The following is a 24,762-nucleotide window of genomic DNA, read 5'->3' on the forward strand; positions in this document are numbered from 1 at the left end:
TGTAGTGTATATATCTGGACAGTATTTATACAAATGATGCTCTTTTATTTTTAGATGCATTTAATAGTTGCCAAATTCCTTAACTGTAATGTTCAAAGGGCTTCTGTTATCTTAGTTATTAAAAAACACAAATTAATTTGGACTAGGACAAATTTTTCACAATGCCTGGTATAAGGCCAGGCACATTGGAGAGGCTTAATATTGTTAGAGAATTGCTGCTGCTGAGTTACCGTCCCAGCTGCCCAACAGGATGGAGCACACCTGGCTTGTTTCTGCCCCCTGAAGACCGAGGCAAAGCTTCACCCCCGCTGGAGGCCCCCCCACGCCTGTCTGCAGTGCTGTCGCTAAGTCCGACCTGCCCCGCCGTGTGCTTGTTTCCCGAACCACGATCACAAATGCCACAAACCAGCCTCGGCTTACACAACGGGAATTCCTCGGCTCTTGGGGTCAGAAGTTAGGAGTCCAGATTCTAGATGTCACCCAGGCTTGCCTCATCCCCAGAGACTGGCATTCTGGTGCCAGCTGGCCTGGCTCCCTGGCTTTGCCGCCACGCAGCCACGTCCTCTCCTTTCTCTCCTGGGTTCCTGCTTCCCGCTTCCTTCCCCACGGCTCACTCTCCACAAGGCTTCCAGCAATCAGGGTTCAGACCCGCCCCCACTGGGCTAAGCCTCACTTTTAGGGGGTCCCCTCTACCGTGAGCTCCCGCCCACGGGATGCTGATGACAAACATGTGATGTCGGGGTGAAAGAGTTGTGCAACAGCACCAAGCCACCAGTTTGCCCTGTTCCCAGGGCTTGGCGGGGGGGCAGTGCAGAGTTGGGGTTCAGCGTGTATGCAGCTCTGCCTAGTCAGGCTGCAGAAACCTGGAGGAAAAAGACATAGCTTAAATTTTGCTCTTAAGTTGTTGGTTCTGATTTTTGTTTTTCTTTTCCTGATGACGAAAACAGTAATCCTCACAGAAAAGAAAAATCACAAATCACTTGGCATTTCATTTCCCAGAGACAACCCCATAAACATTTTTGAGAATATCCTTTTCAGTCTTTTTTCAGTGCACATGTCCTTTCTTGTTCCAAAAATCATATAACAGCACACGTAACATTTTCAAACTTCCTTTTTACTTTACAGCTCTATCATGGGTATTTGTGCAGTAAATTGAGTTTACATCAGCTGGAGGTTAGGTTCATCTTCCTTTCATTAATCTGAATTGAGGCTCAGGAAGGCAACTCTCTCTCCCCAGGGTCACATGAGCTCAGTGGCAGACCTAGAGTGTAGGCCAAAACTCCCCAATGCAATCCAATTCTCCTCTACAAAGCTGCCTGGTCAACATCCAGCCCGCAGGTCAAGGCTGTGATGAGACGGCGGACAATGGATCTGGCATCTTCCGGATTCACGATTCTGCCAGAACACGAGCGTTTATGACCCGGCGTGACCCTCGGACAGCTCGCTGGCCTGCCGTGTGAGCTGCTCCCACTGCCAGGACATGGAGACTCTGGTCCCGGGAGGAGAAAGTGGAGACCTTTCCCTGCCAACTCAGATTTCGTCTTACGAGTGAAGCCCCCTCTGTCACTTTGAGGGGAAGAGAAGAGCACGCGTGCTGTGATGTGCAGGGAAGGGCCAGGCTACGCTGCCTCCCCCCACATCTGCCATTTCCCCTTTGCCCAGCCCCAGAAATCATGGAGATGAGGTCTTCTGGAAGGCTGATTTTCAAGCAGAAAAGAGAAGCTTTGAAGGTTTAGAGGAGGCAGGGCGTGAGGCCCATAATTAGAGCTGAGTGCCATGGGCAGGGAAGCCGCTCTCTCCATGCCCTTAGGTTAGGGTCAGTTTGGCCTTTTCAGTGTGTCTTTTTGACATATCCCTTCCGACCTGCCTGGTCACATACCTGATTAGAATTAATAGCAACCCTTTCGCTAACTTTGTTTTCATTATTTGAGGGTTGGGGGTCTCCACCTTTACCACCCCTGCCTTGAATTGGTTTGATTCTCCTCCCCGACTGGAGGAGAAAGGCAGAAGTGTTCCCTACTGGCTTCAGGGGAGGAAGACACTGTCCTCCGTGGACAGAGCCTGGGTGTAGCTTTGCTTCCTAGATTGGCTCTGGTCCGGGAAATCGTGGGCCTCTGAAGACTCAGTCCGGCCGCCTCTGGCTGCTGTCTGACGGCCTTCCACTCAGGGGCACTAAAACATTTCCCTAGTTTGCAATCATGGCATCCCTCGAGATGTTTACTGTGCTTAAAGTTGCCAAGCTGGAAGAACCCTTAGAAGCCATGTCGTCCTGCCCTGTTCTTTGACCAACCAGGAAGCTGAGCCGGGCCCTCCAGGAGTGTCAGTGTCCCGGGCCGATAATGGATCACCTCCTGAGCAGAGCGAGTCTCAAAGAAACCGTCTACATTTTCCCCAGCTCCACCGGATTTTTGTCATCCATCATTCGGGGAGTGCATATTATATCTGGCAAAATGCCCTGTGATTCTCCATTTTCAGAAAACAAAACAATAAACTAATTAATCCCATGCTCTGCCTCTTCTAAAAGGAGGAATGGTTGCTCTGAGAGCTCCAAGGAGAAGGACAACTGAGTCTTCAGCAGCAAGGAGGGCCCAGGAGTCGGCTGGATGGGCAGTGGTGTATGGCACCGCACTTCAGAGATGCAGAAAAGGGCCTTCCCGCTCCTTCAGAGAGTCAGACGTGCTTTAACCCCAGAGACTAGTGAGTTTAAGAGACTTGGGCAAGGCCATCCCCACAAGAGATGCTGGGTGTCCCCTCAGAGGTGACCATCAGGGCTGGACACACGAGCCTCTCCCAGGTGGTTCTGAAGGCAACAGGCAAGAGGGACTGGAGGAAAAAAGAGCTGAGTTGGTGTCCCTTGGAGACTGTTGCTGGGGAAACAAACAAACAAGCATGATTTAAGAGAGCCATCCCCTGATTGACAAAGTTTGGAGAGAGGGTGAGGGTCCAGCCCCTGTGGCCTGGGCATAGGTGAAGAGTGGAGCTCCGTGGTCAGCCATGCCTTAGCGAAGGTAAACGTGGCCTTTACACGGCCAAGGCTGAGGCTTTGCAGAGCAGCAGGCACACACCTGTCTTCTCCGGGCACTACAAACCAAGGCCATGCACTTACGGTGAAGCTGTTTGGGAGACTGGCAGAGAAAAAAGACAGTATTCAATTTGGGAGTTGCAGCCATTCTTTTAAAGATAACTCAATTAGCACAGTTATAACACACTGAAATTTTTCCCAGCTGTGTCCAGATGTTCAGGTTCAATCCAGTAAAGTGGATAGCTAGGCTTAACGAGGCTGGAGATTTCTGATACGGAGGGAAAGGGGGCAAGGAGGGTAAAATGTTTGACATAGTGTTGATCAAGGAACCAGAGCTAGATGAGGAGGAAGCTGAGGCACGAGGAAGGGGAGAACGGAGAGGAGGTGTCAGGGCCAATGGAGGGGGTTTGTCAGTGAAGTCATGGACCTGCTGGAGTCAAGGGTGGGGTAAAAGAGATGGGAAGCTGACAGTGGAGCCCTGCTTCAGGGAGCCAGATGGACAAGCAAGAGCTGTGGAGCAACGAGCCCAGGAGACCGGCCTCAGAACTGTGACCCACAGCAGGCCGCTACCTCCCAGGCTGTGGGACACCCGAGGAAGCATTAAGAGAAAAACCTGTGCGACTGGAGCCGCGCCCCTAAAGGACCATGCCACTCCAGGCTGCTGGTGTCCTCAAGCCACCCCTAAAGCCTCCCCAACCCCCAGAAAGTCCATCCAGCCCCTTCTCTTCTCTGCTAGTGAGGCCGTTTCCATGACCGAGCTCTTCAAATCCTCCCGTCCTCAATCAAGCTTCTCCACATGCATCCCCAGCTCTCCTCGTTCATTCTACAACTAAGAGAAACGCATCCCTTTCTTAGGGCCCGATGGTGACACTAAGTTGTAAGCTCTGGTGCTTCCCTGCAGCTCACTCAGCTTGGACAGGAAAGCACACAGAGGCCACACAACTGGCCACCTGGGAGGGGAAACGGCGGGAGAAGGAGATGGGGGAGAGCAACACACCCCTTCCTCTCTGTCTTCCTCTCCCCCCACCGTCCCCTCTCCCGAGTACTCCCCTCCCCACGCTCTGTGCAGCAAGACCCAGGCGACAGGATTTCTTGGTGATTTCCAGTGCAGGCGACAGGAATGAGCCAACGGTGCCGACTAAGGATCATTTCCATGATAGGATCTGGAGGATGCCTCTGTCTCTTTGGAGCCAACAAATAAATAAAAAAGCAAGAGGATTTGATAGTGCAGAGAGCAAACAGTTGTCTATCGAATGCTTTCCATACTCCAGGAGCTGTCCTGGCGGCTTTCCCAATGGTAACTATTACGAATATTCATAACACCTCTGCAAGGTAGGAATAATAACCCCATTTGACAAACGATGAAACCAAGACTCAGCAACTAAGTAGCGCCCAGGCTCTCGGAGTCCACAGCTGAACTCCTGCAGCTCGAACCCCTACTGCGACTCTGCAGCCCAGATGCCCACATGCCCCCACCCCAGGCGGCCGGGGTGAAGCAGGGCGAGGGAGAGAGGAATTGTGGCCTTTTTGAAACTCAGAACACGTGATTCAGGGATGTTCTCCAGAATGCTTAGCCAGAATCCACATCAAGCAGCTTTGAACGTTGCAGTCCACGGGCTGTTCTCGGGCCCTTCCTGATTTGTCCCCCACAGTCGAGACCGAGCAGCAGCAGGATTTGGCTTAAATGAATGCCAGACCGGGCTGGAACTCAAAGACAGGCATGAAGAGTATCAGTTTCACTTTCTGTCTTATGTTTAAAACAAGATTTCCCCCCAACTTGCTGCTGACGACGTCCTTCAGAGCCCCCAACTCAAGAAACCATGTGGTCGGATGAAGTTTAACCGTCAAGCCTACAAATTGCAAAGCCTTTTTGGTCTAAATCCTATGCAAACAAAATATCGCTTTTGCCAAATATGTTTGGGGATCATGCCCCCTCTTTTAACTGCCTTTGAAATGAAGAAACTTGATTTCAGAAGATTAAGAACCAGTAACTAGGGCGGGCCGCGGTGGCTCAGCGGGCAAAGTGCTTGCCTGCTATGCCGGAGGACCTCGGTTCGATTCCCGGCCCCAGCCCATGTAACAAAAACAGAGAAACAGAATACAATAAAAAACAAGAAAATGTTTAAAGATGTTTCCCTTTCTTCCTTCCTTCCTTCCTTCTATCCTTCCTTCCTTCTCTCTGTCTTTCCTTAAAAAAAAAAAAAAAAAAAAAAAAAAGAACCAGTAACTAGGGTCTTTTAATTTACATTTTAAGGACCAGGTTTAAATTAATTCAATAATACTGTCTTCCTCCCAAAACAGTTGCTGCTAAAGTGAAATTATTTATCAATAAATGCAAGTGCAGGAAAGAAACTCAAGCAAAACAAACTTTGCAGGCCTCCCCCTCCCAGGGCAGGCGGGGGAGGTATCAGCAGCGGTTTGGGGTGCAGGCACCCCCAGACACCAGGCACCATGCACCGAGCGGTGCTGTTTGGTTGGAGTTGTGGGGGGCAATATTATCTGGTTTTGGATTTTCCCTCCTTCTATTCTCCAGCTGCTCCCACGCAGAGGCCTTCGCTGGGGGGCAGGCAGAGGTCCTTCCCTGGGGGGCACGCAGAGGCCTTCCCTGGGGGGCAGGCAGAGGTCCTTCCCTGGGGGGCACGCAGAGGTCCTTCCCTGGGGGGCACGCAGAGGCCTTCCCTGGGGGGCAGGCAGAGGTCCTTCTCTGGGGGGCAGGCAGAGGTCCTTCCCTGGGGGGCAGGCAGAGGTCCTTCCCTGGGGGGCACGCAGAGGCCTTCCCTGGGGGGCAGGCAGAGGTCCTTCCCTGGGGGGCAGGCAGAGGTCCTTCCCTGGGGGGCACGCAGAGGCCTTCCCTGGGGGGCAGGCAGAGGTCCTTCCCTGGAGGGCAGGCAGAGGTCCTTCGCTGGGGGGCACGCAGAGGCCTTCCCTGGGGGGCATGCAGAGGTCCTTCTCTGGGGGGCAGGCAGAGGTCCTTCCCTGGGGGGTACGCAGAGGTCCTTCCCTGGGGGGTACGCAGAGGTCCTTCCCTGGGGGGCAGGCAGAGGTCCTTCTCTGGGGGGCAGGCAGAGGTCCTTCCCTGGGGGGCAGGCAGAGGCCTTCCCTGGGGGGCAGGCAGAGGTCCTTCTCTGGGGGGCAGGCAGAGGTCCTTCCCTGGGGGGCAGGCAGAGGTCCTTCCCTGGGGGGCAGACAGAGGTCCTTCACTGGGCGGCACGCAGAGGTCCTTCACTGGGGGGCACGCAGAGGTCCTTCACTGGGCGGCACGCAGAGGTCCTTCCCTGGGGGGGCACGCAGAGGTCCTTCGCTGGGGGGCATGCAGAGGTCCTTCACTGGGGGGCAGGCAGAGGTCCTTCACTGGGGGGGGTACGCAGAGGTCCTTCACTGGGGGGCAGGCAGAGGTCCTTCACTGGGCGGCACGCAGAGGTCCTTCACTGGGCGGCACACAGAGGTCCTTCACTGGGGGGGCAGGCAGAGGTCCTTCCCTGGGGGGTACGCAGAGGTCCTTCCCTGGGGGGGGCACACAGAGGTCCTTCGCTGGGGGGCAGGCGCACCTGTCTTGGAAGCCGACGCCCGTGCCTGGGTCATGGATTGAAGAGGAGGGCACGAGGCTGGAGCGGAAGAAGCGTTTTGCCCAAGGGGGGGGCCCTGGAAGAGGGGGGCGTCAGCATGGCCTGGGTCAGGGACAGAGGCAGATGCAGAGTCAGGCACGCCGGCCAGATGGGTGTCACCAGGGCTCTCTTAGCACCTGCAGGGTACGTTCCCCGCGCCCGCATCAGCCTTCCTCCCCTCGTCCCCACAAGGCTCCTCGGTCAGCAGACACCAGCAAGTGAGGTTGGTGGAGGGCTTGAGAACTCCCTCCTGAGCGCATCTTCTGAGACGTCCTGGGACTCGGGGTCCCCAAACGCGAGGGCAGCTGTGGGCCACCCCGTGAGTGTCCCCAGCCACCAGCCTGCTTGTGCCTTCCACCCAGCCCAGGCTCCACCCTCAGATGTCCCCTTTCAGCTCATGCTGGACTGTTGCTGGGCCCACCAGACCTCAGGACGCAGGGGTCCGCTGACACCAGCCTGTGATGAGACCTGGCCCCCAGTGTCCCATGCCGGGCTCTGTCAGGCCCAGTGTCCTGCTCTCGGTGAATGGACAGCACGTGGGTGGGGGGGCAGGTCAGGCTTATTGGAGAGCAAGGTGCTCCCTGCAGCTCAGGCTGCAAACTTCCTGCAAACCTTCCAAACGCTGTGATGTGTGTACAGGTGCTGTCTTCATACAAAAAGGGACACCACGTGTGCTGGTTTGAGAGTGTCATGTGCCCTTTGATTAGACTTTTCCCTCGGACATAAACGCCAATCAATTGTGGATGTGGTCTTTTGATTAGATAGAGACGTGACTCCCCCCCATACAAAGTGAGACTTGACTAGTTGACTGCAGTCCTTTGAAAGAGGGGACATTTCAGAAAAGCACAGTTGCTCCAGAGGTGACAGAGACAGAGACACAGACACTTGAAGATGCTTGGAGTGCTGACAAAGAGAGCAGATGCCTAGACACGGAACTTTGCAGATGCAGAGCCCAGCAGACATCACCATGTGCCTTCCCATGAGACCGTAAGCAGGCCAGAACCCAGAGTTGTGTACTGGAGGAGCTGAGTGGAGGCCCCCAGATGCTTGGAGAGGAAACCCCTGGCATCAGAAGCTGGAAGCAATGGAATCGGAGACAAGGACCAGCAGATGCCAGCCACACACTTTCCCATGAGACAGGCATCGGCCTTTCTTGAGCCAAGGTATCTTTTTCCTGATGCCTTAGTTTGGACATTTTTCTGACCTTAGACCTGTAAGCTTGTAGCTTAATAAATTCTGTTTTTAGAAGTCATTCCATTTCTGGTATTTTGCACTCTGACAGCCTTTAGCGAACAAAAACACCACATCACAGACAGCTGAAGTCATTTGCCCAAGGTCTACACAGCTAGGAAGAGGTGGAGCTGGGCTCTGACTAAGCTGGTGGCCAGTTCTTTCAAGACCAGGCTATTTTCTTGTCTCTCAAAGGGAATCAGTGTCTCCAAGGCCAGGCCCTGGAGTACGCTGGAAGCAGAAAGGACTTGGCATGTTAGGTATTATACTTTTCCAGCCTTTGTTTCATTTCATCCTCATCACAATTCTGGGAGGCAGGCAGGAATGCCCTCTCCATTCTCATGTGGTGGATAAGGACGCAGGGACTCAGCACACGTAAGGCCCTGCCAGAGGCTAACGATGGGGAGATGGGCGGGGCCGGGGCCACCACCTGGGCTCCCCGGCTCCCAGCTGGGTGCATTTCCCACTCATTCGGGCCGGCTGGTGTCCCCACCTCTCCCACCCGGTCGACCAAACCTCACGCACAAGCCCAGCACACCGCACGCTTTGGTGAAATCTCCTAATAAAGAAAGTTTTGAGCAGGACATGGACCAGCAGAAGGAGCCGCCCAGGAGTGAGTGCAGGTCTGCCTTGCAGAGGCGAGCCCAGGAACCAGGGGTTGAGCTACTGGACAGCAAAAGGAGCCCCCCTAGAAGACCGAGGCTCTGATTCCTGGTCGGAATCTGGGGTCTGCACAGATGCATACAAACATTCTTCCCAGACTGTGTGGATCCGAAACATCCCCAGTCCCAACAAGAGAGACCCTTGTACTCTGCATCCCCAAAGCTGAGGGCACTGCCTCCTGAGCATTTTAAACCCTTCTCCGGCAAAGAAACAGCATTGATGTGGCGAGATCAACAAGCTGGCGGCCTGGATCAGCTGTTAGGGTCAGGACATCCCTGCAAATGTGAGATCCAGATCAGGGCGGCTTGGGTAAGAGTGTTTTCATTATTCCATTTAATTATTAACTGTAGACTGTGAAATCCCCTTTTCACTCTGAGAATAAAGATAAATTGATATGATATGAAGTGATTTTTGAATAGTTCTACCTCAATTACACTTGTTTGTTTGAGTGCGGTCCATCTCTCATTCATCTCTGCAACCAATTAGAGACAGAGTAGCTGCTATTCATTCATCCATTTATCCGGAGTAGCTGCCACTCACTCATTCATTCATTCAAAATCATCTACTAAGCCCCTCTTACGTACTGGATATGAAATACAGGAAAAAGTCAGGGTAATTGAGGTTTGGTTCATGCCTCAAAGAGTTCACCTGTAGAAGAGATCTCAAACATGTAGGGATGAAAGTGCAATATGGAGAAATAAGGGAAATAATTGTTATATGCCCACCAGGCCCAGCAGCCTCAAAGGAAAGAAAGAGCAGCTTGGCTTGAGAAGATCAGGTAGAGTTTTGTAGAGAACACTATGCTCGCATCAGATTTTGAAAGAAGAGTGGACTAATGGAGAAAGGGCATTTTTCAAATAGAGGGTCTACAGATAGAAAGCATGCAGTGTGGAATGTCCCGACATTTTTCTGGAAATTTTAGGTGCTCGGCTGGATGGATGTAGGAGGGCAGTGTGGGGGGGGCAGAGCCTGGAGCAGGGCAGGCCAGGACATATTTACATCAGGTGTGGCCTTACCTGCCTTATGGGGACTGTCCCATGAAGTCCTGCCAAGTAAAATCACTTAGTCAACAGAGTTCCACAAGCCTCAGAAACCATTAGCAAATGCTGCTGGAGGTACAAAGCCCCACAGTCTTCTCTAATGGGAGTCACGCACCGAACAAGCCCTGGGTGCCAGCCAGGCAAGGAAGGGGCAGACCTGGTGACGCTGAAGCCTCCTACACAAGCATTGTGGACAAAACTCATGGCGTGAGTTTGCTGAGCCTTCGGTTGCTGGAAGTCAGGTCTCCAGAGCTGTGCCCATAGCGGTTACGTGAAAGGGGCCTGCCCAAACCCAGCGTACACCCAGCTGGGGTGATGGAAGTAACACACAAAGAAGGGAACGAGGGGGACTTGAGGCCAGGTGCCACCGACTCTGAACTGGGGACCGGGTGAAGGCGGGTCAGCATGAGTCTGTACAGCAAGGGAGGGTCTCCAGGCCGGTGTTCTGGGAAAAGGAGACATCCCACTAACTGGGAAGTGCTAGATCAAGTACTATTCTCATTTCACAGAGTGTGATACTTTTTTTGAGTCAAGGATACCACACACATTTTATGAAGGCCCTGACGCTTCTCCAAAGAGCACACACGTGTACAGAGCTTCAGACAGTGTGCGCTCTTGTCTGGGATTTGTGAATGCCCTAAAATCGGTGGGATCCCAAAACCCCAGAAACGGGCCCTGCTTTGTATCTGATGCTTCGGGTGCCGACGTGTGGTAACCTACAAGGAGGGGGTAAGCAAAGCGATCAGATGGCCCAGGCCCTCCCCGGGGGCCCGCCCGCCATACGTGGTGTGCAGATCTCCAGCTTTGCCCAGCTCCGACTCTGACTCCAAGGAGAGAAAAAGAGTCACAGCTGCAGAAGGCACAATCTGTGTGGGGACGGGGGCGCAACCCAGGAGCATTAGAACTGCGTCTTTCCTTCCTCTGTGTCTTTGTGATGGCCAAAGCATAAGCACCGAGGTCAGCTTGCTCAGGTTTTAACGCGGGGATCCTTCTGGCACTGCGCCAGGGCGTTACTTCACAGCAAAGGAATGAGAAAGGCCCCAGAAGGAGCCCGGCTGACCGAGGACTTTGCATCCCGCCGAGCTCTACCCCCTGACCCAGCGCAGGGGCCGGGCTGGCCCAAGACCTTGACTTCCTAGGCCTGAGTGTTGCCGGGCCTCCACCTGCCTCTTCCCCTCTCCCTCCACACCCTTCCCACCTCCCCTTGCTGTGTTTTAAAATATGATGGCCTCCACATTTTCCCTGATAATTCCTTTTTTAGAATAGAACGCGAAGCACTCACCTCTTCAATGACTTCTCCTCCCAGTCAACCTGAAATTCCCAGGGCTGAACCTGGGATGAGACTTCTCCCTCCCTGCTGGAAATGCCCTTCCCCTGCAGACAGAGGGAAGCCTTCTTAGGGCACGGCCACAAGTCCGTCCACCCTTCCATCCACTCCTCAAGCAACGCATGCCCCATCTGAAGGAACCCTGGAAATCCAAACCCCCCATTCTCCTCCAGCACTGTGAATCTGTAGTTGTGGACTAAGTACCTCCTTCAGAGAAGAAGAGATTGCATTCCTAGTGGCAGTCGGCAGGAGGCAGCGGCTCTTCCAGCTTAGTGACTTGCAAACCGAAAGCCTGAGAACCACAATGCGCCTTTTGAACCTCTTTCCTGCTCAGCCCTGATGTCCTCATATTTTCTCTCGTACTGTTCCTGTTATTTTTGCTACCAGAGCAATAACCTTCCCTGTGCATTTTTTAAATGGTGGAGGAGGAGCTGTCCAGTGATCTCAAAACATATGTTTTTGATTCTCATAAGATTATGGATACCAAAGGAATAAAAATGGAAATCACTACTGCCAAGATATGAAAGAGAGCTCGCATAGTAAAATAATTTAAACCTAACATTTGGACCCAATAAGGCAAAAGGAACGCTTTTCCCATATTTTTGGAAAATGTGCATTTTCTTCACATTAAGTGGTACCAATAAAAAATAATGATTCTCACTCAGTTTATTTCTATAAATTAGATTGCCTTATAGTTTTCCAGGACATGGTTTTGTATCAGGCTATATGGCAAACACCTGGGCATAAAATATACTGAGCTATTTCCTTCCACGTGGGAGAAGCAGGTCACCAGGCCGCCTCTAAATCCAGAACAAAGGTCAGCAGAGAGCAGCAGCGTTTTAAGTCCCCTCTGTCTGCGAGAACGCGGCTGCATCAGCCGCTCGTGGCGGAGTGAAGGTCAGTGCGCGAGCCCAGGAAGCTCCTCATGGACCAGCAGGACCCATGTCGGGGATTCTGTGGTACCCATTGGAAGGACAGGGGACTCATCCCGAAGCGGATAAAGAAGCAGAGAAGTGCAAATCGCCCAGACCAGCTAAAAACACCTGTAAGGACTGCGTACCCGCGTGCACGAGCGGGGGAGAGAGTCTGCCCAGGGAAAGCATGGCCACCTGAGCGTCAATGGAACAGCGGGTGGATGTGCAAAGGAGATGAGAAAATGAAGAAGAGGAACACAAAGGAGGAAAAGGAAACCGAGAAGGAGGAGAGAGGGAAAATGGAAGGCAGGGCAGAGTAAACTTCCTGCTGGATCTGGAGCTCACATCGCTTCAAGGTGACAGGAAGGCGGAAGCCTTCCCGGGGGCAGGAGCAGGGGGACGCAAGCGCGCTTGGAAGGGAGGGATGACCACGTGCCTCGGCCACTCCCGCCACAGCGAGAAACCCCGGAGGCCACCTTTCCTCGGAGACCAGATGTGACAGTCCCTTCCTCACCCGCCTCTCAGGTGTGTTGAGAGGCCAGAGAGAGACAATGGAAGGAACTGCGATAACCACCAAACCAGGCCCACGCGGAGGGCTGAGGATGAGAAGAGGGGGCGGTGGAGGACAGTTCCCGCCCCGAGGCACGTGTGCCGGCGGGTTTGATGTCCTCGTGTCCTCCAGCAGAGGCGCTTCAACCGCGGAGATACCCCCAAAATCACCTGGAATCCCCAGCCCACCAGCAGCAGCAGGGAGCCCGTCAGCCTAAGAACCCCAGGACTCCCAGGGGCTTACGGATATGCCAGTTCCCTTCAGCTCTGGCTTCCCACCCGGGCTGACCCCCATCCCTGCCCTCGCTTTCCTTGACTGGAGGTGTCGCAGCCCTCGGCCGTCCCTGGAGCGTGCCTCCCTGCCTTTCTCCACAGTACCATGGGTGCCAGAATGCACACCCAGGGGCTGTCACCCAGGGCTTGGGAGCAGACGACCATCTGCAATGCAAGCAACTCCTTTTGGGCTCCTCTCAGCACCCAAACCTCTCCCTGGTCCCCAGTGCAGAGCGCCCCGCAGCCACGCCCTGCCTTGACTCCTGGCCCTCCCTCGTCTCCCCTTGGGCCACCAGCCCCCAGTTCTGTCACTAGTCTCCTTGCCCCTGCCCCATGTTTGGTTCTAGCCCAAGGGACTCTCAGCCTTGGCTGAGATGCAGGACCCGAGCCCAGACCCTTCCATCAGATTCCCGGGAGCTGGGGCCAGGCGCCTTTACTTTCCAACATGGGTCCTGACTCTGCAGGCCCCGGAGCTCAGCTACTCACTTTTCATACCCAAAAAGGCCATCAGGGTATTTTGCGGAACAAAAGGCGATTCTCTCCCTGAGAGAATTGCTGCCAGTTTTTAAAGGGAACATTATTTTCCCTCTCATCGTTATGTTAAAAAATTTCTTGGTGTCTCATTTTCCAAGGGTTGGGATGTTTCCCCAAGATAAGCCCTTCTCGGTGAGTCCCTTGCTTTCTGTTTCATCTTCCCAGCTCCCAAGAGCAGCAGATGGAAAGGGAAAATCCAAGGAATCCACACAAAGAGGAGCCTAGTGGCTTTGGTGAGAGACTTTAGGCAGGTAAATATTCAAACCAAAAAATGGGAAGCTGACAGTATTGTGTGGGATAATGTTGACAGAAACACCCCAAGCTGTGGGGAGAATGGAAGTAGCCCCAAATTGGGTTTTATTTGGTTGGCTTTTAAGAATAGATGAGCTGTTTTTCTGAATGTTTCCTTGAACTCCCAAATATATTTCATTAATTCCATTTTGTATCTGCTACTCATCTAATTAGCCTGGGGTTGTGTGGCCTTGTGCAATCCCTTAACTTGGGTGGGGGGCTTCCTCTTTTTATGTAAAATGAAAGGATTGCACCAGGTGATCTCATTAGCTCTCCATGAGTTCATATCCCCCCTTGGTTATTTATTTATAGTCTATGGAACAATGTTGCATATACATCCTCTCCCTTGTTCCTTATAACAACCTTGCAAAAAAGATCAGCAGAACAGGAATTATTATCCATTTCTCCAGCAGAGTAAATTCCCCGAGAGGGTAGGTGATTTGTTCAAGGCCACACTGCTTGAGGCAACGCAGAGCTGTTGCTTCAAACAGAGCCTCTTTGTCCAACCAGGTGTTCCAGGATCTCCTCCTGCTGTCTTCCCTTGTGTCTTCCTGCTACCCCTTTCCTCCCCTCATTCACGTGTGTGCACACTCACACACAGCACACACATGTGCACGCGGCCCTAATGACAAGCTGAGCAGCTACCGTTAAGATGCCCACCTGGCGAGCTTTGGTCAAGAAATTGCATGCCCGGAAGCACCCAGGAGCGCCCAAGCCTCCTGTCTCCAGATTGGAGGAAGAGGAAACAAGCTCGGGAGCTGCAACCCCACCAGGGCCCTTTTCTTACCTGTTTGCTTTGTTCTCCTCTGAGACTCTCCAGACAGCAGCTGACACCAGGCCCTTCTCCCTGCAAAGAAGCGTTTCAGACTCTGTCTTCCTTGGGGAAATGACAGGTCCACAGCCTTCGAGGACGAGGCGTGGCACAGAGCCCTGTGCCTGTTGGCTGGCTGATTGGTTCCTGGCCCTCTGAGCTGGAAGGTCTGGGAGTCTAGCCTGCTCCCCACCGCTGGACAGAAGACAGGGGCATGGCAGCCAGCAGCGGGACAGGCAGGCACGGCAAGTCCCTGCCGGAGCAACTGCCCTTTCACCCATGCCCTGCAGGGGCTCCGTGAGCTTGCTCAGAAGCAGAGGTATCCGGTCCCCCCCTCACGAGGGAAACCGAGTCCCATGCCCTCCAAAGCAAGGAGCTGTGGTCCTGTGGACGAGGTTGGGGCTGCCAGGCCAAGGAGGCAGCTTTGGGGTGTCATCTCCCTGTGGGGGCGAGGCTTGTGGTTTCAAATGATTTCTGAGAATCTTTTCAAGCTCAAGGCCGTGCAGATAACCTTGGGGGAGAGGGAGGGGAGGATGAGGGGAAGAAGGATCCTAAAACTTGCCTCTCAAAAGTTGTCGTTGCCCTCCCCCTCTCTGCGTGGGACATGACTCCCAGAGGTGTGGACCTTCCTGGCAACGTGGGGCAGAGATCCTGGAATGAGCTGAGACTCAGCATCAAGGGACTGAGAAAAACCCTAGAATGAACTGAGAATTAACTTCAAGGGATTGAGAGAACCTTCTCGACCAAAAGGGGGAAGAGTAAAATGAGACAAAGTGTCAATGGCTGTGAGATTCCAAACAGAGTCGAGAGGTTTTCCTGGAGGTTATTCTTATGCATTGAGTAGATATCACCTTGTTGTTCAAGATGTAATGGAGAGGCTGGAAGGAACTGCCTGAAAATGTAGTGCTGTGTTCCAGTAGCCATGTTTCTTGATGATGCTTGAACAATGATATAGCTTTCACAATGAGACTCTTTGAATGTGAAAACCTTGTGTCTGATGCTCCTTTTATCTACCATATCAACAAAAGAGTAGAACATATGGAATAAAAATAAATAATAGGGGAAAAAAAAAGTTGTTGTTGGATGGCCTGGTTCACCGCCTATTTCTGGAAGCCATAACAAAGCCGCCTCCCTGCCCCCATCCTCCCCTAGGGCTGCTCTCAAGTCCCAGGCCCTGGGGACTGGGCACATATGGGAGTACTTGGCCAATCCTACTGCCCTCAGAGGCTGTAAATTCAGACCACCACAAATGTGCCCAGCTTCAGCCCCAGACCCACATGCTCTCACATCAAAATTCTGGTGTCCAGGCTGAAATACGGCTGCATGTGTTCCTGTCTGTCCTGCCGTTCTTTCGGGCGATGCCTCCGGGCAGGCATGGTTTATGGAGCAGGGTGGGGAGGCCATGGTGGCCAGCATTGGCCCTGCAGGGCAGCCTGTGGCTTTGATGGCCGGCTGGCTGGCCTGTGTCATCAGGGACGGCCGCCCACTCCCTCCCAGGCCAACTGTCAAAGCACCGACACCGCTGCAAGCACTTCCTCCCCCAAGTAGCTCCTTGTGGCGTGTCATTGTCACCAGCTAATTTTCTGGTCCTTTTCTTTCCTGCTGCTGACAGTTGGCCTGAGCCTGCTGTCCCTCCACGTTAGCTGCTCCCCTCGGAGGCCCGTCTCCAGGACGCTGAGTTTGGGTGCCGGTGGACATGACCAACCTCAAAGCGGGTTCCAGATGCGTCCTGAGTCCAGGGCCACACTAGACTGGCCGAGGAGGACACAGGTTTACCTGGGCCTGCAGCGTGCTGTGCACCTGTCCCAGGGCACGCGGGGGTCCCCGGGGGGGGCACTCTGCAGTCACGGGCATGACCTGCACCCCGCACAGGTGCTGAAACCCGCAGAGCCTGGAAGGCACAGGCTGAGGGCTCGACCCTGTCCTGGGGACGTGCCTTTAACCTGGCTGAGGCCCAGGAATTCCAGGGCTGCTGGCGATTCCACCGAGGCTGGGAGCTGCGGGCAGCAGCTTCACCCTTCCCTGGCCCTCCCCTGAGGTGTCCCCCGGCAGCCCGTGGGCCCTCCGGGCAGCACCCGGGCACCCTAAGCCCAGCTCAGCCTGCCAGCCACTGAGGACTCGCCTGCACTGGGCACTGCTCTGCCCACCACGGGAGCCTTACCAAGGCCTGGGTTCTTCCTCTCAGGGAGTTTCCAGTCCTGGGAGAAGGCACGACACACGTGGAGTGAGGACATCCCCAAGGCCACAGGGCAGCTGCGGGGGCAGAGCAGGAGCGGGCCAGAGCCAGGGGGTATCCACAGAGGCCGCCCGGGCGGGCAGGGCTGGATGCGGGGCGCAGGTGAGCCCAAAAAGGACGGGCAGGCCGACGGGAGGCCTGGAGCCCAGAGGCAGGAATGCATATTGCACAGGGACGTGGGACTACCCAACCCGGCTTCAGCAGAGATTTCAGAAAAGGGATTACGGGCAGCACAGACCACAGCTGCTTCCCAGCACAGTCCCCAGGCCGGAAGCTGGGCTTCCTTGTCTTGAGGGAAACCCCTGTCCCGAGTGGTCCTTCCTTCCCTCGTCCCCCGCGCACGGCCATGGTGGGGTGGCACAGGACCCCAGCAAGGTCAGTTGCACACCGCACCCTCTTGGCCACTGTAATTGGTCCACGGATGGGCACTGAGCCAAGTCAAGCCAATTAGAGTCTTTCTCTGGGATATTATTTTTTATTACTGTTATTAAAAGTGGTCGGAAAGAGCCTTTTCTCTCTGGTCACAGGCCTGTGCAAGCCTGAAGCTTGCAACTAAGGAGAAGAAACGGAGCTGGTGTCAGTAAAGCCTGATCTGGACACTGAGGTTCCACAAGTTGCCCCCAGATGCTTTATAGCACCTGACCCTCCATCACACACAAACACAGAATACCATTCTGCCTAAGCTAATTCAAGTGGATTTCTGCCACGTGCCGCCACGAAGCCTCAACCGGCACATCACATGAGAAAGCAAATCACCCTTATCCTAAAACACTTCGGGCACCACACAACAGTGTTGAATTCTAGCCAGAGAAGTTTCAGTGGCGCCCATAGAACCTGCTTTAGGATGCCCCATGAACCCCCAGAAATGAGGGCAAAGGTCCACTTACCTGCACCTTCTGGGAACAGCCTTTCCTGCTACCTCATTCGGTGGTGTCTGCCCCTGGGGCCGGCGCTGAGGAGCATCATAAGCAGAAGGAACACAATTCACAATGATGACGCACCCTCAGGAACCCGGTCAGTTCTTCAAAAACCTATACTGTCAATCCCACCGCCAATAGCTGCTGGGGATTCAAATCTATATTGCTATAATTTGATCCTCTAAGGGTTACACTTGGCTTGAGATGGAAATGGGCAGGGACGTGATATTAACAGCAGGCGGCCCCAGGAGAGAGGGGGAGTAAATAATGCCCAGAGCTCTCCCATGGCCCTGACTGAGCAGAAAGTAGAGCCCCAGACTGATTCCTTCCATAGGAGTTGACCTTAGATAAGTCATGGAGTCTCAAGAGTCTCGGTGTCCCCATGAAAATATAGATTAAGCTGCCTGACGTCGTGAACCCCCAGACAGGGCACGCAGCACGGCCCAGGAGACACCAGCCCCTGGAGGCAGCTCCTTGCTGCTGAAGGTCTTGGTCCACAGCTGGCAGCATTGTCATCCCAGAGGGTTGTGAGAAATGCAGAATCTCAGGGACCAAACCGTAACTCCTGCGCTCAAAGCTGCAAGGTCCCCGGGTGACTCGTAAGCAAATAGAAGTTTGAGAGGCACGCATCTAGGCATTTCACAGCACAGTGTGATTATTATTGCCCAGGTTTGCCACCCTTGCTGCCACGCAAATTGGGAGGGCATCTCAGGACGGGGGCTGTTGACGGAACATTGGCTGCTGGAGCACGGGGTGCAGTGGGCTGTAGTTTGTGAGCCCATCTTAGAACCAGATCTTGGTCAGGACAAATGCTGCTGCTGTGCCAGAGATGAATGTCCTCCTTGCATCTCCAGGTGCAGCGGCACCAGCCTACTTCATATATAGCAGTACAGTTGGTGGAAATTAGCAGACGTCTGGGAAGCACTGGATGGCTCTCTAAATGCCCAAGACAGCACAGCCACCGAGGTGCCCATAGGGTGGAGGCTTCCTAGGATCAGCTGCCCCATCACTGGGCTCCAAGTGAGACAAGAAGACAAATACACAGCAGAGCAGAGACTCTAGGTCAGCAGGTTCCAGTGCATGGACCACAGAATTCAGGGTTTAGGGGGCAGGAATGGGGTTAGTCAAAAGGATTTCTCTGGTTCAGTTGGTTGTGAAAACACCAGGTTAACGATGATCTGTTTCTTTACAATAGCGTGTTCAACCTGCAAGCGTGCATGTGGATCTTCAAGAGGATACGCCAGGCTTATTTCCCAAACACTTGATCATAGAACTTCCCTAACTCCCTTAGGTAGGGGTTCTTCAGGTCAGACTGGGGGGCACTGGCAATGAAGGAGGGGAGCAAGAGCTCGTGGGGAAGGAAGACAGTCCTCGAGTGTCTGGAGCAGGGGCTCATTAAGTAAAATAAAATGGTCTCCTGCAGTGGACCTGCTGGGAGGGACCCCTTCCTGAGAAAGGGTTTTCCAGAAGACAAAACCAACGCCCCACAGGGGCTTTCCAAGAAGACGGAACACTGGTCTTGGTGTAGTAGAGCTGGCTTATCGGGACAGACAAGCAGACGTATGAGCAATGGACCTGCCCCTCAGCCAGCATGCCAATCGGACATGTCCTCACTCACGTCCACATTTGCCCGATACGAGCTCCTGCTTTTTTTCCCCTCCATAAAGCTCCTTAGCACTCTCAGTTTGGCACCACATGTTTGTGAACCGTTTGTTGCCCAAATAAACTTTGACAAATTATTTTTAATGCCTCAGTTTATCTTTGATAACTTGAAAAGCTTTCTTTTCAGTGCCTTCGGGGTGATCAAAGCTTATAGTTTGCGTTAGCCAGAGTTCTCCAGGGAAACAGACCAACAGGCTATGTGAAATGCAATATATACAACAATTGGCTCATGCAGTTGTGGGGACTGGCAACTCCAAACTCCTCTAGGGCAGGGAAATTCCGTTGAGTTGATATTGAAGACTTGAGTCCAAAATCCATAGCAGAGGCCAACAGGCTGGAAACTCGGAGAGAAGTAGATGGTGTAGTCTTGAGGCAGAGTTTCCTTATCTTCCCGGTGCTTTCAGTTTGCTCTCCAAGGATGATGCCCATCCACATTATCAAGGGAAATCTCCTTTACTTAAAAGCCAACTAATTGTAGGAGCTAATCCCATCTGCATGATATCGCCACACCAACATCTAGGCCAGTGTTGGACCAAACAACTGGACACCATCACCCACCCAAGCTGACACAATTAGCCATCACGTGAATGTTCCCTTTAAATGGGCCAAACACACCACGAAGCTCACTATAATACCAGTCACCATTCACTGAGCCAGTCGCCAGGCTGAGCGCTTGCTATATATGCCTCATTTAACCACGTGAATCATTTGAGGAAACAACTATAATCGTCTCTGCTTTCAGATGATGAAATTAAGGCTCAAAGAAATCAAATAAACTGGCTTGATTTTTACAGCTCATTAGTGGCAGCCGGTTACTGGTAAAGCTGAATTCGAACTGAGGTATCCCTTAACTTTGGTTAAAAGACACTGGTTGAAATACTATAAAAGTTCTTCATTGCTTGATGCCCAAGGAAACGTTATGTCCAGGCACTGCCTGGGGTCCCTTGGACTTGTGCGATGACCTCGGGTAGGAAGTCACCTCGTGGCTCTGGAGAGGACACCTGAAAATCAGAGCCCTGGCCAACAGGCAGGGTCCAACCTTCTTGGTTTTATGCATTGGGTTTACCGCCTTCGCCTTGTCACCGTATTTCCGCACACCAGTCTCTCCACGCTCACCGGACGGTGAGTTAAAGCCCGGGACATCTGGCAACAGGTGGCACTGAGCTCGCGTGGATTTGCTGACATCTATTATTGGGGAAAATGAACAACTTCTGGGCCTCACACATCCATCTGTCAAGGCGATATTTTCATATTTAAGAATTTCAAGGAGAAACAACTTATTATTCTCAATCAATAAACCTGGATTTCTGCAAGGGAACTGCTAAAACGCTTTCCCCTGGAGAAAGTACCCAAGGACTCATGTCCAGTGAGCAGGTGGCAGGCTTCACCACGGAGAAATAAACACCTGACTCACTGGTGGACTCTGCTCCTCTGAACTAAGAATCAGCCTTTCACAGACCGCGTTCATTTCTGGGGGAAGAGGAGAGACTCGAGCCACAGCAACGCCCAAAGCCCTGACCTCAGGGCTCTCCATGTCAAGACGGGAGGACGGTGTAAAGCCACCCGACCTGCAGGCCGGGGCGGGACAGAGGCCTGGCTCTCCTGCTCGCCGTGACCGCGCCGCCCTCCCAGATCCCATCGGTCTGCCGTGGGCCCCCAGGACCATCTCCCATTCCAGCCAGTGCATCCTGCAGGGGAGGGGACTGGCGACGACATTTGGAAACCAGTCCCCGTTCAGATGCCCAGGAAAGGCCAAACCTGCCTAATTCAGCCCAGGGGAGCGATGCCGTTTCCATCCAAAGAAACAAGCAGCTTTAACCTAAACCATCCCAGACAGACAGAAATCAGCCTCTCTTTCAAGTTCTTTTAGAAGGGGACTCCAAACACTGCACAGTAGTCCATTTTTAGAGTTTTAAACAACAGTCATGGTCTATAATTTCTTCTTTGTCTCTGGCCTAAATTTTTTCAACTAAAGTGAAAAATTAAGACCAGCTTTCCAGTACAATCTGGTTCCTGAAATTATTTCTGTTTGGTGATAACAATTAAATTACTTTTTAATCTGTTCCTTTCTTATTTTATTTTTCTCATTAATTTAAAAATTGTTACTTTGAACAATGTGCAAATGTGTTGAAAATAATATATACTAGAGACCTGTACACCCACCACCCAGATTTAATGCATACACCCATTTTGCCACTTTTATTAAAGTAAAAATAAAAATTGTTTCTAACAGATGTAAACATTGTGGATATAGTTAGTTTCTTATCCATTCCCAATTCACTACCTTTCCTCCTTCTGCAGAGGTAACCACTAGTAGAAATTGATGTGTATCCCTCTTGGCCATGTTTTTATATTTTTATTACTATATATATATAGTGTGTATATATATATACACACACACACACACACTCATAGTAATAAAAAGCATTGTTTTATGAATCTTTACATTTATATAAATGGTATCATATTGAGAAAATCAATTTAAAAATCACTTTTTTTCCCTCAACAAATGTTTTTAAGACACTCCTCTATCAATATGGATCCCGTTCCCTTATTGCATCTATTATGTGTATATACCACTAATGAGCAATTAAGTTGATCCCATTTTTGTTTTTGCATTTATAGACGACACTGCTAGAAGCACATTAGTTTTTCCCCGCACACTGCATATTGGAAATTTTCTCTAGGGCATATACCTAGAAATGCTTGTAGCCAATTTACACTCTGACCAGCATTCTATGATTTCCACAATTCTTACAGTTGTAACACTTGGTTGTGTCAGACTTTTCCATTTTGCCAACTGGATAAGTGTGAAATCTCATTTACCGTTTTCATTCATATTTTCCCAGTTAGTTGTGGATTTGAGCATCTTTATATATTTCTGTTGGACATTTGCATTTTCTCTTCTGTGACTTGCCCAAAAAAATGCTTTGCTTTTTTGGTATTTGTGTCTACTTTTCTTTCCCTACTGATCTGTAGAGATTCTTTAAAAGTTTAGACCCAAGTCCTTCACCAGTGTATGTGCTGAAAGCACCTTCTCCCACCCTGTGGTTTGTGTTTCACTTTGTTCGTGGCTTCTTTTGTCATGCAGATGGTTTTTATTTTAATGTTAGGAAGTGTATGGCCCTTTGCTTTACGGTTTGTTCTTCTTGGGTTTTGTCCACGTGGCCCTTTCCAGGCCTCAGGTCATCCTCACCTGTGCCCAGCCAACCCCGGGTAGACCTGTCTCCACGTCTGCCGTCCTCCCTTCGCAGTTCTTTATGGGACCTAAAGATTGTTAGTTGCCGTTGTGAAAGTAATACATGATTTTTGCAGACGATCTGAACAAAACAGAAAAGCGGAAAGGAAACAAAGCAGTGCACTACCAGGTCACTTTTTAAATAGTTCTTGTCCTCCCAGGAGGTGGCCCACCTACGGCCCCCCATCACGGCTTCTTCTACGTCACTGAAGGTAATTTGATACATGGGGGCAGGGTTGGGCTCTGGAGAAAGACTTGGATTTGAATCCTCTCTCCACTACCTTCTGTCTAATTTATCACGTCAGACATCCAGCCCTCTGCGCCTCAGCCCCTCATCTGTAGGAGAGAGACGGCGCCAACTTCCGCCGTGAGTCTTCGCGAGTTCCAATTTGTCAGGCCTGCAGCTGACAAGACTTTCCTTAAAAGGATCCAGTATATACCAGGATGCAGAAATGCCTGGGGACAAACAAGAACAGAGCCATGGATGTGCCCAGTGGCTCCAGCCTGAGTGGTGGGCAGCAGCCCAGCAGAGACACAGCCCATGGAATCAGCCAGGACATAGCAACAACCGTTTTAGGGTCCGTTCCAATAGTGGCTGGACTCCCCCTTCGATTCACTAAAAACACACTCTACAGACAGCACCTTAAAGGACAGGGAAACAATGCCCTTTTGAGAACAAAAGCCACCAGCTGGCCTCATCCTCAGGACTTCTCAGCTCAAAGGAGTTAATTAGCAAAGGGGAAAACAATTGACTTTTTTGGTATTATATAATTCCATTGTATTTTGGCCAGGTATCAGATTCCACCACCCACAGCCATGGTGTCACACCATGAATGAACTTATTGTTACATGCACAAAACAAGGACAGGTTCATAACTTTGTAAGAAGTATAATTCCACATTCTTTTTCTCCTTGAACAGTTGAAATCTTCACGTCAATAGGCAATTACATTCACGAAACATGTCTTGCTTCGAACAAGCTCTGCTCATGTTGAGTTGACCTTTGCCTGAAGAAAGACTATTTTTAGGAAGGTTAGCCAAGGAAACAAAAGCTCCCAGCTCAAACACGCATTGCCAAATAACTAACGCCACCAAATTCCTTCTTACCAAGAGAGAAAAAAAAGTGCAATCTTTCTTTTCACCATTTTGGGAATTATCTTCCCATCTCTAACTCCCTTCAACTTGCTGAGTCTCCTTCACAGGTGTTTAATCTTCCCAGCAGGATGGTAGGATCTGAAAGTCAACCTGGTGGTCATCAGAGAGAAGCTCTTGTCTCTGGAGGAGGCCTGGAGTCTTGTTAAAGTGAAAATCTGAGTAGAGCAGGCCGGGTTCCCTGCCCCGGGCCAGCGGCCCATGGACTTCAGATAAAGAAGACTCTCATTCTCTTCTCTGCAACAGTAAAAGTCCTTCAAATTATAAAAACTAAATCCACATATGTGTCCTTCTTAGTTGTAGAAGACCACAGGATTTCACTTTCTAACACAGACTGGGCTTTAAATTAAATGTTTGCTTGTTGGTCTGGGGTTTCCGTGTTCCGGGGCCACAGATGAGAGGCTGACGGCCTGGGGGCCCATCCAGGTGCCGTGATCTCAGGCAACCAGCGGAGCCCTCTGTGTGGCCGTTCCTCGGGACCATGAGACGGTCCCTGACAGTTCGCGGACCACTGCCGCCGGCAGCTTGCCCTCTGTCCAGTGTCCCACCTCCCCTCATCCCCACCAGCATCTCACAGGGTGGTCCTGGACCAGGAGCTCAGGATCTCCTGGGATCTCCTTTGAAGGCGGCCTCGGGAATCCCGGCCTCGGGTGCGGCCCAGCGACCTGTGCCTTAGAAAGTTCACCCGTGACCTGTGCCTTAGGAAGCTCTCCAGCGACCTGTGCCTTAGGAAGCTCTCCAGCCGCAGCTCAGGCCTAACAACACTGGAGAGGACCCTGGCTCCTGAGAGCTCCCTAACATAAATCAAGAGGACCTTTAAGACAGAGGCCCCCTCAGGCCTCCGGGTTCATGCTCTACCCTCCCTCCACTGCCCCCTCCGCGCCTGCACAGGACTGCACTCTGCGGACTCTGCAGCAGCACGGGCTTGTTGAGGGTGGAAGGCTGGAAGGCTGGAAGGCTGGAAGTCAGAAGAGGCCTCTGCTCTCATGGGTGCACCTCCCTGGCCCGAGTTTCCATCCTCGTAAGATGTGGCTCGTGGAAGGACCCACCTCAGAGGGCTCTTGTGAAGGTCGAACTATCTGACCTGGGCAGATTCTTAGAGCAGACGTGGTGGACAGTCGTCACTGGACTGATAGGAGCTACTATGACCCACAGAAGCAGACGCTCCAAAAACAGTAATAATAAAGTTTCTTGGCTGATTTGTTGATTGCCCAGAGAGAAGATCTGAACAGGCTCCCCGATGCGGATTGTACTTTGAACTACAAATGAGTGAGGAGTGAGCTTCTACCTGCCGTCATC

At 52.0% G+C, this 24,762-nt stretch overlaps 1 long non-coding RNA gene across 1 annotated transcript in view; it reads right to left on the bottom strand.

Annotated features, from left to right (window-relative positions):
- Positions 1–610: 610 nt before the first annotated feature.
- The window catches only part of LOC143675927 (uncharacterized), a 52,559-nt gene continuing 28,407 nt past the window's right edge, over positions 611–24,762 (bottom strand). The window contains exons 2-3 of the long non-coding RNA XR_013171687.1: positions 14,236–14,295; positions 611–2,867 (exon numbers count right to left, since the gene is read on the bottom strand). This is a non-coding gene — a long non-coding RNA (uncharacterized LOC143675927). The remainder of the gene's footprint in view (positions 2,868–14,235; positions 14,296–24,762) is intronic.

This window comes from Tamandua tetradactyla, chromosome 3 (assembly GCF_023851605.1).
Source record: "Tamandua tetradactyla isolate mTamTet1 chromosome 3, mTamTet1.pri, whole genome shotgun sequence".
Lineage (NCBI taxonomy): Eukaryota > Metazoa > Chordata > Mammalia > Pilosa > Myrmecophagidae > Tamandua > Tamandua tetradactyla.